This window comes from Lepisma saccharinum, chromosome 5 (genome assembly GCF_977018435.1).
Source record: "Lepisma saccharinum chromosome 5, izLepSacc3.1, whole genome shotgun sequence".
NCBI lineage: Eukaryota > Metazoa > Arthropoda > Insecta > Zygentoma > Lepismatidae > Lepisma > Lepisma saccharinum.
The window spans coordinates 34,300,399-34,312,487 of NC_139233.1; positions in this window are offsets into that span (position 1 = coordinate 34,300,399).

The window sequence follows — 12,089 nt, forward strand, 5'->3', positions numbered from 1 at the left end:
AATAAACCTTATTTATTTATTCAGACATCCCACGTATCCATAAATTTATTTATTTGGCTTAGTTTGTTGTTAGAAACAGTTTGACGATGTGTTGTCACACTGAATTTGTTTTTCACTTGTCCTGCAAATCGTTAAAAGTTAGCGTTTATGGGTTGTGTGTGATGCGTAAATGTGTCTCCAGTGATTCTTAAACAAAAAGTGGTAAGTACAGCACCGCAAAGTACTTTGCCGAGAACGAGTGAAGTTTACAATTGCCCGTCCTGGATTTTCTAAAAATGACAAGATTGGACAAAATGGTGATGGTTTAAGGCAGTGTGAGAAAAATCTTTCAACGCTTGCCTCTTGAGATCAAGAGAAAATGAAAGTTATGATAAGTTAGATGGAATTATGTCCTTCGGAGCCTGTCGGTAGTTTTCCATTTGATAATATATATCGAAGAAAAACGACTTATGTAAAAGCAGGACAAGAGGGTTAAATAGTAAAAAGGATATGAACAATTCGAAAATGAACTCGAGGATATATTTCTTGGAGATGATCATTATTCCATTAATATTTAATTTGCCAATTTAGGCAAGGGCCGCGGTAAACCTTTCTAAAGATTGTTTTTCGTCTAGATCTAGAATCCTACATTATGTCATCGTTTCCGTAAAATCTCCTGGCACCTTACTTAAGAACTGTCGAAAAACTGTATGCAGATGTTACATAATAACTTGATGACAATCCTAAAGAACTCCAAAATTACACTTTATTATAGCTATATATATATTAATAAGTACACAGTTTGTTAACTTATTATGACTGATTATTATAATTAATTTACAGTATTTCAAATACAAAGTAATGTGCAGGTCTACTTTCAACATAATACATTTTAATCTTCTTCGTCATTCACCTCCAGAGCTAAATGAAGAGTAATTTGAAACCTCTTCAAAATCAGAAACTGAGTCCTCACACAACTGTACGTACATATTGGCATTTTTCTGATCGTATTCATTAGTACATTAAGAGAAAATTAAGTGTTATAATGAATAAAGAAAAATAACAACATATTATAATTAAAATTTAATGCATTTATCTTATATTTATCAGTTTCATTCTTCCTCAAGTCGTTCATCCATCATTTTTAACTTGTTTTCTATGTGCACTGCCTTGTGAGAACAAAACACCTACCAACAAGTACGGTAGAGGCGAAAACTAGTAAATGAGGAAATATCACACCACTGATAAAAATCCAAGCAGCAGGGGTATGCATCCCTCCCCCCCCCAAGGCAAATGGTGTGTCCCTCCCCAGATAATGTCATAATCCGCATACAGTATTTAATTACGACAGCGTGTCTGCTACTACCTTCTTACTGAAAGTCACTTGTTTAAGTGTTCCATCTTCAATTTTATCATACCAGGTGTTTCAACAGAAACGCCGTGATTTCAAATTACCCTAAAAAATATTTAGTTTATTCACAGTAATAATTTGTATATGTTATGATTGACAAAAGTCAAAAATTTAATTTTTGGCAACCTATAATCCACATGAAACGAAGGAGACACCTCTATACGCACAAAAGGTTTTGGTATGGTGCTCTATCGAAAAGTGGCTTGATTGGACCTTTCTTTTTTGATGGCTATGTCACATCAGAAAATTATTTGCAAATCCTGCAGGAATACTTCTTTCCTGGTCTTCGACGGAAACGTTGTCCAATTCGTCAGCAATGGTTCCAGCAAGACAGAGCTAGGCCGCATGCAACTGAACCTGTCCTGACAATCGCTACACACATTTATTTCAAAATGGTTTAGAGTGGCCTCCAACTAGCCCTGATTTAAACCCGTGTGACTATTTCTTGTAGGGTTTCCTAAAGCAGGGAGTATTCAAACGAGAAACCGTGATAACTAGATGATTTGAAAGCAAACTTCGAACAGTGTACTACACAAATTAGTCGTGCAACCCTTGGTCAGGTATTTGACAACATGTGCAACCAGGTGAAAGAAGTGATAAATCGCCAAAGTGAACATTTCGAACATGTTTTCCATTAAACTTTTGGGTTTTCTCTAACAGATTATGTAATTATATTTTTGGGTAGTTATAATAAATATTTTAAAATGTCTTTTTGAAATCACGGCATTTATCCTGAAACACCCGGTATCATCCCTCATCCTCATCTTCGCAATTGACCAAAAGTGGCAGAAAAACGACGTTTAATAAAAATATATAAAAAATAGAAAATCAAGGAATTTCATTCTGGCCAAATCCACACACAAACAACCCTCTACTCTCATTCGTTCAGCAGAATGGCCTTGTGAACTAAAGATAGTCAATTTCCTGGTTTAACTTGAGGTATTTCAGGTGCTTTATCGAAGCTACCCTTGAGCACTCAGGCTTTCTAACCCACTTCGCCTCACACTTGTTGTCGTTCCTACGTATTCCTTTGCTGTTGCTTGTACACCCAACGGCAAAAGAAACAGTAGGCGAATTGTCCTTCACCATTTTCATTTTGCCTGCACAGTGGGATGATAATGAATTGAAATAAAGACGCCAATAAGCAGAGGGTAATATCTGCTTCGAACCAATATAATGTCACTCCTTGAAACGACACAGGATGTAGAATAAAAATAGAACGAAAATAGCGGTGGACAATATGCCTACCATTATCTTTGCCGTTGACTGTACCTCTGTATCTCCGTCCCTGCGCCACTGATAGAGTGAGATGTATTAATATTACCATGGCAAACTTTTCCACCTTCATTTGCTTTGTTTCTCGAGGGGTTCCCATCGTAGTGGTAACATAACATAATCGCCTTGTAATCAAGGGATTCCGGGTTCGATACCCAGTGGAATCTCATAATTCTTCAGATCCCACTTTATACTGTAGGTCTAGATCCGATTAGCCTATCTGTACATAAATTGGACTTAAAACTGAACTTCAAAGATAGTTCTTGGCAGTTTGCTCTTTCCGGAATTGAGATAGAATGTGAACAAAACAATTAAGTCCTGACATAATTCCACTGTTCAAAAGTACGTATACAATGTAATAGAAAACTGAATGAAAATTGTAACGACCGCCATGTTAGGCAGATTTCAGTTGTATATTGTCATTAATCTTATTCGTATACTTTCAAGTTAAGAACTTGGATTAAATTATTTATACTTAATTGTTTTTATAATTCATGTATATATTCACGATTTATCTTATGTTATAATATTATTCGCGTGTTTTTGCAATATTTATTCAGAATTTATAGGCTAATAATTATCCCAAATAATATATGCAACGTTTTCATTGTTTTACAAGCACAAGTTAAATACATTTCTTCTTAATATCGATTTTTGTTCAACAATGTACAAGATTGAAGTAATTTATCTTCGTTATAAACTAAATCTTTATTTAATCATTTTTATGTGCAAGAGCAAATATGATTTATTTGATAAAATCAGTTTAGTTATTTCTATATAGTAGTTTAACATTGTAATATTATAGCAAAGTATTTCTCCCTCGTTTTCAATAAAATATCGTATTCCTATTGGCTGTTTATGTTAGGAGTGGGGGAACCACGCTTCGTGTTCTTGGCGATGTAAAAACTTCCACGTTGGCATTTTTAATTGTTGCCAACCTGAACTTTAGCTTACTATCGCTAATTAACATTGATGTGTTATATAAATTATCAGTTTTTCTTGTGTTATTTTATGTTATGAGTTTGTATTGTAAGTTAGAACAATCTGTTATGCTGCGCCTCGCGCTTGAGGTAGGTAGTTGAGGTCTTGCTCAGTGGCGCAGGAACGGGGGGGTACAGGGGTACATTGTACCCCCGCAAATTTTTGAAGGGGGGTACTGTACCCCCCTAAATCCGTAAATCGAGTTGTACCCCCTGTACCCCCCTTTGGTAATTTGACAGCAGACGGAAGGTGCTACTGTTAAAATTACCTATTATCAATTCGCCCAATAAAAAATGTATTATTGTTTATAAATTTTAAGCATTATAGTCCTTACCACAGAAATTCAAAACATTTAATTGTAAACTTATTATTCTACATTGTGCTTGCTACTAGTTAGTTCATTGGCCTAAGTTCTTGGAAACCTCTTTAACGAGATGAAAATTGTTTAAATATGTGTGGAACGATGGAATCAGATTGACTCTCAGACAATTACGCTGCAGACGATTGCTGCTTTGCGTAAGGGGGGGGGGGGGTACACATTTCTAAAGCAGTGGTCGCGTCGATTCGAAGATAAGATACAAATCTTCATCAGAAGAGTATATGACTGACCCCATTTTCTTTTGAATATTTATAATGGAATTTTCCGAAACGGAACACTTACACGAACGAGACGAGATACGACAGACCAATTGGGGGGGGGGGGGGTTACAATGCACTCCTGTACCTCACCCATATTTTTCATAAATTTGTAAGATGGTGTTGGGAAAACTATACTTAAACCTATATATTAAGATATATTCTTTTTTAAAAAATAGAGTGCCGATTAGCCTATCTGAGAATGAGGTAAATTTGGAATAAGTTTTCATAACTTCAGAGTGGAAACCGAAAGAAAAATAAGCACAAACAAGAACGAGAAGGACCTCACCACACAGGATACAAGATGAGGCTGTGACAATTCTCGACTCATCGCATCGCGATACCATTCCTAGGTGAAATGAAATCTTTCCTAGACATTTAAACAGGGTGCAATTTGCGATTTTATCAGAGGGGGGGGGGGACTATTTTTTACCTATGTATTAGGTATACTTATAATTGGACATAAATTGCTTAAAATCTAATTGTGATATCGAATGCAACATAAACACAACGCCATTTTATGTTAAACTCTAAAGTCAAATTGTAAGAAAATTACATTAGTCAGATGAATGCACGAGATAAATGAGACTCACTGCAGGTTCTATTGGTAGATTTTGGATTGGATTTACAAGGTCTCTGGGAGTAAGATGGGAATATTTGATTGATTGATTTGGTTTATTTTACTTCGCATTTCTGCCACTTTTGGCTAATCGCGAAGATGAGGATGCGTGATGATGATATGATGAAATTGATGGACACTCAAAAATAACACCCATGGGCAGGCCAGGATTCGAACCTGGGACCTCAGGCGTTATAGCGCGCTATGCTAACCCCTCTGCCACGGAGTACGGCGAGGTGGGAATGTGTTTTGGATTTTCTTTGTAGATGCGAAAATCTTTAACTGTGACGCGCACATGCTTCTGCTTACATTAAAGTTTACATTTTCACATAAACGAGAAATTGACATGTCATCCTAAAACACACGCATGTATCTGCATTTAATACCACTACATACGAAAATAAACCTTGGCCGGCTCTTCACATGGTCCACCAAAAATTGAAAAGAAAGAATAAACTTTTGAGGGTATGGCTTTCCTTGCTACTTCTGAGAGCTGAAGGATTTCGGTTTTGTAAATGTACCGAATGATATTACTTTCAGTACTTGAAGAGCGTCATTAGGTACAGCTAATTATATTACAAATAAATGATTTGTCATATTTTTCACAAATATTTCAAAGTTAGACTTCTTACGAGTTGATTGGGAACCATCTGAACTCATTTTTTTCTTTTTTAATACAACACCCTATAGATGTCTGAGAAAATACCAAATACATGGCTTCTAAAAGGCATTGGATATGGTACACACCTGCCAGAAATTGTTTAAAGATATTTTTATGCGTAGCTATGGGACTTTTAAAATTAGAAAGAACGGAACTGAAGTGGAACTCTATATAATGTAGTTTCTATATCCAGTGGGTGGGAGATGATTATTCCTGGTTGGGGTGGCTCAAGATCCCCCTCACTCCTGATTTTCTGTTCCGTGAAATCCAAATAAGCCCAGAATGAGGCGCAGAGCTTAGCCTTATATGTTTCAGAATTGTTTTCTGATTTTAAAATCTGTTTTTTTTTTTTTTAAACTTAAATTCTAACAAAAACAATGAAAAATATTTATGCATACTTTGCATTAAATAACAGGACATTCGTGTGTGCTGTTCTAAAAGAGAATATTTCTCATGGCTTCACATTATACCTAGGTATCAAGGACGTTTTTGTGGGGGTCCAGGGGGTCCGGACCCCTTCTCCCCAAAAGACTTACCAAGTAGTAAAAGTAATTTATCAAAATATAATTGTTTAGCATTTGTTATACTCAATTTTCATCAATGCCAATACCATGCTTGAACAGCGTAACAATTAAAAGTTAGGGTGCGGCAGAAATATCTCCCGGATTTCATTTGTGAATAACAAAGCAACGATAGATGTTATGCAAAACTTTATTGCACAGTTGGAAAGAACAAGGTTTACCATTTTATTGCACATTTGCAAAGAACAAAATGTTCCAATTATTTTTTTACAAAATTGCCACAAGTCACCATTTTGGGTGACATAGTTGACTTTGTTTAAAAATGATATCGTCCAAATGTCGATCTGCACGGTGTACGCATTTCTGAAGTCTCGCCCTGAAGTTCTGCATTACCCTCCTAGTCATGTCTGGTCGGTATTGCCGCTCTTTCCTGTCTGATACCATCTTTCAGATCATTGGCTGTCCTCGCCCTTCCTTGGTAAACTTTAGCAGGTACTCCCACAGAAAGAAGTCGCAGGGTGCGAGCTCGGGGGAACGAGTTGGCCATGTAAGGTGACTTCAAAGTGAGATCAGACGCCCTGGAAACATTTCACGTAGCACGTTCATCGATACGCGTGCTGTGGCACCATCCTGTTGGAACCACACAGCCAATTTGCCACTTTCGTTCGATTGCGGCTGCAGGAAGTTGCGTAACATCCATACATAACGGTCAGACGTTACATTAACTGCGTGCCGTCTTCCTCAAAAAAGTAGGGGCGTTCATGGAGTTGTCTCGGTACATATGGGAAACAAAATGGTAATCCTTGTTCTTTCCAACTGTGAAATAAAATTTTGCATAATATCTATCGTTGCTTTGTTATTCACGAATGAAATCTGGGAGTTATTTCTGCTGCACCCTGTATAGTCGATGGTTTTATCCGCTGAACTTATTGGAAGGCAAGGAATTTGGCTCATAGGCTATGAAGGATTCCAAAGATTTATGCACACTACTAATGATAATATCCATAAAATATTAATCAGGAACTTTACTTTTCGTTAATTGGATCTAACTCCTTTTTTTTGTTATTCAATAAATATTCAATTCTTTTTCTATATGACATTAAATTCCTTGCCAGGGCAGTTGTTTTTGTGCAAATCTTGGCGATCTTAACTACATGTAAGGTAGATAATGAATACTCGCTGTTATATTTCTATTCTTTTACTATCTTTTACCTATTCATGTAATAATAACAATACAATATTAATTAATGTACATATTTAATTAATTAATATATTAATTTAATTAAATATAATTATCCTAATTATTATTATTGCGACACTTGATTGGACACACACACACACACACACACACACATATATATATATATATATATATATATATATATATATATATATATATATATATATATATATATATATATATGAGAGGCCGAATTTTGTACCCCCCCAAATGAAAAACGTTCCTGCGCCACTGGTCTTGCTATTAACTGTGAAGGCGGTGCGCGGACTCTCGTGTTAAATAAATTGCTTATCACTGCCTGCGAGCGTGGAAGACCCAACAAATTATAACTTTTAAATTGTGCGAATCAGTATATACGCGCGCGATTCGTGATTAAAGATTTTGGACATTATAATTATAAAGTATTTGGAATTTTATTTACTGTCACGTGTCGGAATTCGGTGGTTTCCTTCCTGGAGGAAGGGTGGATCGTCTTAATCCCGATCCCTGGGTGCGAACTGGTGCTCCCAACTGACCAGCCGGAGCAAGGAGCGGTGTGTTGCCAATTCACAACTCCATACCCTGGAGTTACGAGTGGTGGTACGTTGCATTGCATCTTGTGGTTGCTACGTTCCCCGGAATATACTCAAAGGATCAACTTACGTTTATTCCTCCACGGCGATCATGAGACTTATCAGCCTACTTTGAAGCTTTCAGGTAGTGGGAAATCAGATAAGGATATGTTAATGTTAATATATTACACTAGAACTCACAATTAAACTTCTTATTACAAACAAAAGTGTATTTAGATCATAATACTTCTTGACTACACAAATTAAAACAGTCACATTTTCAAAATCACTTGCATTATTCCAGAAACATCCATAATAATCTCTCTCTCCTAACAACTCACAATCGAATGTTCTAAGGTTAGTCCATAACCATAAAAGACTACCCAATTGAACAAAACAAATTACGTCATAATAGACAATTAACATTTTAAACATATCAAACACTTAAAATGATACAATAAGTGGGTGCGTATCATGGCATCTTCCCACAAACAAAAAGAAAATTAACAAAATGAAAATGGAGTAAATTTTATTTTTCAAAACTCTAGGGCCATCCACTCAACTCAACAACTGCTTCTCAGTTTCTTGGAGTGTAGGACGGGGCAGACGTATTCCAAGTGGTAACATCTAATTGTTTAACACTAGTTTCTCCACTATCGAAATCTTCCGTCTGTGTAGCCCTTTCTTTCCTCCTCCAATTGTAGTTACCTCTATACCGGTTATAGCGATGTGGGGAGAAATTATTATTACCATACGAACTTCTTCGGAATGGCGTTCTTCTTTCTTCTCCAGAAGATCGCTGTAATCCCTCGCAGTTCCTTCTTATGTAGAACCCGCTTCTATTTTCTTCTCCTGAAGGATTGTTACTTTGTCGAGCGCTACCACTGAAGTTCTCATTATCAGATCTTACGTTACCAGCAGACACCTTCGCTGAATTGGGTTGATTTTTGGAGAACGTCAATTGCCTAACTGTAGCTTGGTTGGCTCTTCTGTCCTCGAATCTCGGATTTTCTCTCCTCCATCCCTCAAGTTGCTCCGAGGCTTCATATCTTCCCAAGAAGCTGGTAAGTTGGTCCATGTTGCGTGGATCGCGAGTAAGTACCAACTGACGCACTCGCAGCGGAAGTTTAATCTTAAAATGTTCATATTTATTAACAAATTTATGAAAACATCCTCTACAATGACATGCATTAACCAAGACTAAAACTTCAGTTTACTTCATGTCTTGGTTCAAAACTTCATAATTATGCTTGTCAATATGTAATTCAAGCATTAAAAACGTAGACACGTGATATTTAGCATGTTTCATATGACAACACAGGAAATGCAGAATAATTTTTTTATTGTGTATAAGTACAAGTAATTTAAATTAGTCTCACATAAATTTAAATTTGAAGCAGGTGATGTTTATATTTCGAATGCTTTTTATCTGGTTATTAGTTGAACCAATAAAATTTGCACATCACTGCAATGAAAGCTGTATCACTATTAGTTCATGAAACTCAAATAGACATAAGTGGCGTCGGCAGAATGATGATAATCTGTTCAGGCATCATCTTCTGTCCTTATAGAAGTGCATGTCCTTTTCAATGATCTCAAAACTCAACTTCACCTCCTGCATTAAGCTCTTCTTCGTTTCGTTAACTGACCTGCAATGAAAGTTCATAAACTGCACCGTACGATCATGATCGAGGCGTCTGTTTTGGACGAGGTATCATCTAAGCTGCTTCTCTGAATCAATGCGTTGATCCGTAAGCTTCCTGTATACTTTTGCTTCTAAATCCTCGATCTCTTTGGCGAATCTCGACCGTGCAATATTATAGAGCAGTTTTTTTCTTCAGTGAGGACTTCTCGGAGTCCATAGACTTTTTCAATTCTTCCTCAGCGCGTTTCCATTCGTCGTTGTAGAGCATTGTGAAAGAATTCTCTTCGTTCCCTCCAGCTTCCTCGATATCCTTCCTTCCGTTCACCTTCAGAGCTTCGCGCTAAACTACAACCATGCCTCCTCCCTTTGCTGCGAAAGTTAATACCCCAGCTGCCGGGGGGTTCCCTCCTCTCGTGGTGGATTTGCCACGGAGCCCCGTCAGCCGAAACTGGTTCCTCTCGGCCGTGGTCGGAGTAGTCTTTGGGCTGTCGGCGAAGCTAATGGAAATCCCAAAGAACTGGGCTTGCTTCTTCTTCTTCTTCTTCTTCTTCTTCTAGTAGGAACAGGTCTCTTTGCATATTCGTCTGAGGCTGCTTTCTAACTCGTTCAGGAGGTTCTCCGTCAATCGTCTCACCACATTGCGTTTAAACTTAGCGAAATTCAAAATGTTGTCTACTGTTGTGTTTTCATTTGAGAGCAGGAAGTATTGAAGCTCTTCCTCTTGTTTAGATTGAAGCTCGTTGCATGTCCATGCTAATACGGCTTCCAATCTGCCAACTTCCTCCAGGAAAACCGAGAACGCGCCATCCTTCAAAGTTTCGTCTTTCACGCGCTTCATGGCGGAGGATCTTTTAGTTTCTATGGCCGAGTTAACTGTTACCATTGTATTCTTCCACTCGACACGAATGTAGTTCCGGGCCTCCCCGATGGCGCAGTGGTAGCGTCTTCACCTTGTAATCAAGGGGTCCCGGGTTCGATACCCGGTGGAGGCACAAGTGGTTCGGATCCCACTTTAAACTGTAGGCCCAGTCCCGATTAGCCTTATTGTGCATAAAGTGGACTTAAAACAACAAATCAACCAACGAATGTAGTTCCTGATGAACATTTCCCCTGGTCGAAATGCGGTTCCTCCTCCGCGAGCTGGGAGGGTGCTGTTTCCTCAACTTGTATCTTCAGAGCGATCCACTTCAGTTTCGACATCTTTGTCAGATTCCCTCTTCGTTTCACTACCGAAAGTCAAAACTCCAGAATAACCCTTGTCGCCTTTTTTGGACTCGTGGGCTGTGGGTTCAGAACTCATTCCTTCGGCAAAGTCTAGGCCTATCGCCAGCGATGCCTCGGATGTTACCTTTGCTGGTTCTTCAACGGTGCTGCTGTCTACTCCGGGTGATTCATTTATATGGTGTCTCATTCCAGTGTCTCCAGAATCTTGAGATTGTGCGGGCGAAAAAAAATTAGCTGTCAGAGCGCCTTCATGATCCGTGAGTGATTCCACACGATCTTCTGGCAGTTGATATATCACGACCTCTGCCATCCTGTCATGTTCTCTTTTTACTTTCGAGGAAACGGTAAGCCACGAGACATGAAACTACAGTATATGTCGCCTCTTTCGTGTACGCAGCTCGCAAAATACTTAGATGTTGGTTCTCTATCGTTGGTATCGTGAATGCAGACACCCTGGAACGTTTGCTCAACACGTCTCCTCCTTGGCATTTCGCTTGATTCCTCTGTTGGTTCAATTTCTTTCAAAGAACGGCGCTTCCTAATGGCTCCTTTTGATTTTACGGCTTTTTTAAGTGACATTATATCGGCTAACAGAGCGCCTATATATTCCGTAGGTGGTTCCGCACGGTCTTCCGTCAGCTGATGCGTCACGGCCTCGGCCATCTTTTGAAGATATTTACATATGGACCGTAGTGCGCGCGGAGCCGTTATTTTGTTATATTTCTGTTACATTTGTGCCAGATTAATGGAATCATTATTAATTTTGCCACCAGAGGTCAATAGAATCGGTTACGCAATGACGTAATAAGGAAGCATCGGTGCAACCTCGCAGCCCTTCAGGCAGCGCATTTTGGATTCTGACCCAGAGAGAGGAAGTTGTTTTCCTCAAGGTAGACACTTTGTGAAGGTGTCCGAGTAACCACGACATGAAAGAGAAGGATAAGTACTTTCCGTAATGTTTTAAGTTCCGATCTTGCACTCACTCACTCAAGTATATTTTGTTCATCATCTTACTCGTCTATACTACGTGAAGAAGTGACTTGACAGTCAAAAGACAGGTTTACTTCATTATTATTAATTAGTTAAAACCAGTGATGTGCGTCTACGCGTAAACAACGATAGTCTACATTCTACACGTAGACTATTTTATACACGTAGATTACGTAATCTATGTAAACAACATGGCGAAAGGTGATAAATTAGCAAAGGGCTCCGTGGAATTAGAAGAAAATTATACTGCGTATCAGTTGCTGATGTGTGAGAAGAAATTTTCATACTCTTTCTTCCAAATTCGAACAATTTCTCACCAAGGAAAAACCTAATATAGGAAATATTCTAGTGTTTTA